Genomic DNA, 6000 nt, shown 5'->3' with positions numbered 1-6000 from the left:
TTAACTCAAATGTGGTTCATTAATATAATGGAATATTATTGCGCTGTATTGATTTTAGAAAAGCATAAAAAAAATCTACATGAACTAATGCAGAGAAAAGTAATTACAGCCAAGAAAACAATATACATAATCATAATAACAACAAATAAAAAGAACAACTATATACCAAAAATTCAAAAGTGGGTATAACAAAATTATAAAGATCAAACATGACTCAAATGAAGAGATATGAGAGAATATGCCCAACTTACTCCCTTGTAGAAGTGAAAGTCCATAAGTGTTATTACATATTGCACATGTTTTAAGATTTATTCAACATATCAGTATACTGATTTTTTTTTCTCTTTAAAAAATGTTATCTGTTCAATAGAATGGCTCCCTAGCTGTGGAAGGAGGAAGCATCCTGGTGATAACAATGGTGATATAAGAAACAAAAGACATTCGTAAAATTTTCCTTTTAAAATTTTAAACTAAATTATTATGTGTATCTTCTCAAAGCCTACCTTTGGTTCCCATTTTTTCTGCCAGATTAAGTAGAGTCATATAATTTTTTTATACTTGAAAGTGAATTTCTCTTTTCATTCCTTCATTTTATAGATGAGGAAACAAGCTTAAAAAAAGTAGAGCTATTAGGATAAAAAATAAGATGATAAAAAAATGTATGGACCAGCAGGATGAATTGAGAAAGGCCTGGAGAGACTTTTATGAACTGATGCTGAGTAAAATGAGCAGGACCAGGAGATCGTTGTATACTTCAACAACAATACTACCTGATAATCAATTCTGATGGATATGGCCCTCTTCAACAATGTGAACCAAATCAGTTCCAATAACGCAGTAATGAACTGAACCAACTACACCCAGCAAAAGAACTCTGGGAGATGACTATGAACCACTACATAGAATTCCCAATCCCTCTAATTTTGTCCGCCTACATTTTTTATTTCCTTCACAGGCTAATTGTACGCTATTTCAAAGTCCGATTCTTCTTGTCAGCAAAATAACTGTTTGGACATGTATACATATATTGTATTTAAGTTATACTTTAACATATTTAACATGTATTGGTCAATCTGCCATCTGGGGGGGAGGGTAGGGGGAAGGAGGGGAAAAATTGGAACTAAAGATTTTGCAATTGTCAATGCTGAAAAATTACCCATGCACATATCTTGTAAATAAAAAGCTATAATAAAAAATTAAAAATTTAAAAATTTAAAAAATGTATGTGCAATGAAATGATGACATAATCTCAGAGAAATTCATGTAACCTTAGAAGTGTAACTAACTCATTATAAAATATGTATCTTAAGTATGTGATCATAATAATCATATATGTATATATGTATGCTAATCTTCATATTAAAATGATAAGGTAAGAAAGTCCTGTACAAAGTTAGGATGTCACAAAGTTAGAACACAATAATTTGGAAAATGCAATCTTGCAAAAACCAGCTTTTAGAGGACTTTGTTGACTACATGAGTCAAGAAACCTATAACTGTGAATTCTGTATGTTGGGATCTCAGATGGTACTAGGCAGACTGTAGACCCCCCTTTGTTTTCTGTAATGTCTGGATCTGCTCACTGGAGGATTTTGGTACCAGCCTGAATCCTGATCATGAGTGAGGCGTGAAGGGGTGGAACTCACATGGATGGTCAGACATGGAGTTTGTTTATTTCAAATTCTCTCTAATACCCTTATATAACTATAGCACACTGCACATGCACTAATTACATACTGAGCATGCAGGATCACATAAACAACTTGCTATTATGTGTAGATGTCTCTTAGTCACTTAGTATAACTCTGCTTTAATTACAACACAGGTTGTCACACCCTCTGACTTCTTAGGAAGGCCGAAGTGTCCTTAGGGGATGGGGAGCCAAACCAGACAGGTCAGCAGATTCACTGGGCTGGAAGATCTTATACCTCACCCAGAGTTTCCCCTCTCTCTGTGATCCTCTACAGTTTTTTCTTAATAAAAATTAGTTTCTTTACCCAGAGAGGCTTCCTAGTTTCTTTTTTTTTTTTTTCTTTTTTACGATAGATATTCAGTGGCAAAGCCAGTCTAAGAAACTAGATCAAACTGATAACCAATCTATCCATCTATCTAAATCTTATCTTGGTTTCAATACACATTTCTATTAGCCTTATCTAAAGATTTTTCATTTCTAATCCTCTCAGCCCTGTAATAGATTATCAACTTGTTCTAGGCAGACAAACCATCCATTCATCCCACGATACTATACTTTGGTTATTTTTAACTGAACAGCTTGCTTTCCCCTAGTTACTTTTAACTTTTTCTTCCTTCATCTTCTCTAAAAATTCTTATCTTTCACAAAATTTTCCTTAAAATCTGCCTTCTTTAGAGCTGAGAGTGTCCCTTAAATTCATTTAGTTCAGCTTTCATTTTACATTTGGGGAAACTGCTGCTAAGGAGAACATGTAGACCTAGAGATAGTAAATGGTAGAGCCAAGATTTGAACCAATTCCAAATGTAGTTTTTGACCTGTACCACACTAATTCTGAGGATCACTAATTTCCAGCCATTCAGGTTCTCTACACTGAAGAGGTATCTATTCTTCCCTTTTATCACACTCACCATATCCAATAAGTTGCCAGGCTATGTTGATCTTGCCTTCATAGCATCTCTTTTTGTTCCCCTAATTCAGGCCCTCATAACTTAATTATAACTTTGCTCTTGGTTTCACTCCTTTGCTGATAGTGTGTGATGAGAGATACCATTGTAAGGCCCCATGAATATGGGCCACTTTCATTTTGGTTGAAGGTGATTAATCTGAATCTTCTATCTTTGAGTTTCAAAAGATCAGGGGAATGAGCCTCCATGAGTTAAGAAGTCCATTAGTCTGTATGATTTTAAGGTCACATCTGGGAATCAAATTCATGTCAGTTTTTGCACCCAGACCAGCATCAATGGCCAAAGGACTTATAAGCAGGAGAATTCATAGTGGTAGCTAAGATAAGGCAGAGATGCTGAATTTGGATTCAAATGTGGTGGGATTCTATGTAAAAGCTGTTAAGTTTCAGTCTACTCCCCCCACTGATTAAGGTATAGGGGGGAATATGCTCCTGAGATGTTGGGGAGAAGAAATGTTTTTACTTCTTTCTATATCTTTGAAATAAATATCTCTTTAATGAGGTGATTCAGACCAATACCAATAGACTTTTGATGGAGAGAGCTACTTGCTTCCAGAAAAGAAGACTTTGGGTTCTGAATGTGGATCACAACATAGTATTTTCACTTATTTGTTGTTATTATTGTTGCTTGCTTGCTTGTTTTTTCTCTCTTTTTTTTTCCTTTTTGATCTGATTTTTCTTGTGCAATATAATAAATGTGGAAATGTGTTTTTAAAAAATCATATATGTTTAACTTATATTATAAAACTTGCAATTGAGGTGAGAGGAGAAAGGAAGAGAGAGGGAGAAAAATATGGAACATAAAATTTTGTAATGGTGAATGTTTAAAACTATTTTGTTTTTTGAAAAATAAAAACACTATGATTAAAAAAAAGAAATAAAAATATTAATTGGTTAAGTGGAACTGGGTGTCTCATGTCTGAAATAAGGGCTTGAACATATAGATTTCCAGTAGAATGAGATCATTTAAGTTCAAGCTAAGTAGGAGTGGTCTTGGACTAATTTTCAACTCAATAGAGGGTGCAGCTAATTAATAGAGATATCAAGTCCAGATCTCCAGCTAAATGAGACCACTTAAGTTTGAACTAAGTAAGGAGAGATCCTGGGCTAATCTTCATGAAACCAAGTAACTGAAGGGCAGTTCTCCGTCAGAAGAGAATTTCTCAAGAGTTCAAGGAGAGTTTCTCCCCCCTCTCCCCCACCCAAAATCTGGATAGTTTCAGGGTTCCCTCCATCACCTGCATTAATCAACAAGCTCGACCAAAAGCAATGAGGCAAAGTGACCTTAGCTAGAACTGATTCAAAAACCTCCACTGCAACATGTAAACTGACCAGAACCAGTCCTAGAATGTATAGGCATGTTTCACAGTTTAAGGCATTTTTCTTATATATAATTATAACTCTCCTGGAAACGGCTTCCTAGTATTCTCTATGTGGAAGGAAGCCATCTTCTCCCTAGCTTCATCCACATGGAGAAGCCATCTTAGGCACTCTGGGCATGGCCAGACCTACATTACAGGAATTTAAAATAATCTTGTTACTACATCTCCATCCAGTTTCTTGGCAGTTTTGCTGAGAAGAGTTCCCAGAATGCTTTGAAAGGGACCAAGGGATATGATTGGAATTAAAAGGAATTTTGAATTCAATAACAATTTGGACTGAGAGGGTTAGAGAAGCTCCAGGATTTCTATTCATTCACAAGATACAGCTAAAATATGCAAGTATGAATAGGAAAAAAAGGTATAATATTATGTTTATTGGAATCAGATAAATAAAAAACAATGTATTTATATTAAAAACTTTCTGCTGAATTGAAATGAGATAATTCATTTTTGCTTGTGCTTATTTTTACATTGTGTAAGGTGAGTAGAAACATATAGACCTGAACCTTCTCCCTAAAAGTTATCATATTCACTGACTTATGACTTATTACTGAATTGTTAAAATATGTATCTTTCAATAAAAAACTATCAAAACTTGTATAACATGAAAAATATGGAAATACGTTTAAAAGAATTCCACATATGTAACCTATATCAGTTTCCTAGCTATCTTGAGGAAAAGGGAAGGTAAAGGAAGGAGGGGGAAAATTAGGAACCCAAAATTTTACAAAATGAATGTTGAAAACTATCTTTACATGTTTTTTGGAAAATATACTGTTACTATAATTGTTAAAAAAAAAAAAAAGGATTACTATTGTTTTCCTTTTAGAAATTGCATTGTTATTTTCTGCCAATTTATCAATTGCCATACTGAGAGGAAAAAAAATCACTGTTGTTATTTTCATTGTTTTTCATCACAAAAGCATTGCTTATTCCACACTCATGACTTTTTAAAGCTTTGAATCTTTTTTAGCCTTTTAAAGTAAAAATTTATTTTTAAGATTGTATAGTTTTATTGTTTTAATAATAGCTTTTTATTTTCAAAATACATACAAAGATACTTTTCAACATTCACCCTTACAAAACCTTGTGTTCCAAATTGTTCTCCCTCCTACCCACTACCCACCCACCCCTCCACCTTCCCACAGCAAGTAATCCAATATAGGTCAAATATATACAAATCTTCTAAACATATTTCTACATTTATCAAGTTGTATAAGAAAAATCAGATTTGGGTGGGAGGGAGAGGAAAACAAGCAGACAGCAATAAAAAGAATGAAAATGTTATGTTGTGATCTACACTCAGTTCCTACAGTCCTCTCTCTGGATACAGATGGTTCTCTTCTTCAGAAGTCTATTGAAAACTGGGAAAACATTTTTACATTCAAAGATTCTGATAAAGGTCTCATTTCTAAAATATATAGAGAATTGACCCAAATTTATAAGAATTCAAGCCATTCTCCAATTGATAAGTGGTCAAAGGATATGAACCAAAGGAAAAGATGCTCCAAATCACTATTGATCAAAGAAATGCAAATTAAGACAACTCTGAGATATCACTACACACCTCTCAGATTGGCTAAGATTACAGGAAAAGATAATGACAAATGTTGGAGGGATGCAGGAAAACTGGGACACTGATACATTGTTGATGGAACTGTGAATGGATCCAACCATTCTGGAGAGCAATTTGGAACTATGCCCAAAAAGTTACCAAACTGTGTATACCTTTTGATCCAGCAGTGTTTCTACTGGGATTATATCCCAAAGAAATCTTAAAGGAGGGAAAGAGTCCCACAAGTGCAAAAATGTTCATGGCAGCTCTCTTTGTAGTGGCAAGAAACTGTGGAAGTGGATGCCCATCAATTGGAGAATGGCTGAATAAGTTGTGGTATATGAATGTTATGTAATATTATTGTTCTGTAAGAAACGACCAGCAGGATGATTTCAGAGAGGCTTAG

The sequence above is a fragment of the Sminthopsis crassicaudata genome, chromosome 5 (genome assembly GCF_048593235.1).
Source record: "Sminthopsis crassicaudata isolate SCR6 chromosome 5, ASM4859323v1, whole genome shotgun sequence".
Lineage (NCBI taxonomy): Eukaryota > Metazoa > Chordata > Mammalia > Dasyuromorphia > Dasyuridae > Sminthopsis > Sminthopsis crassicaudata.
Note: the sequence above shows the minus strand (reverse complement) of the source record.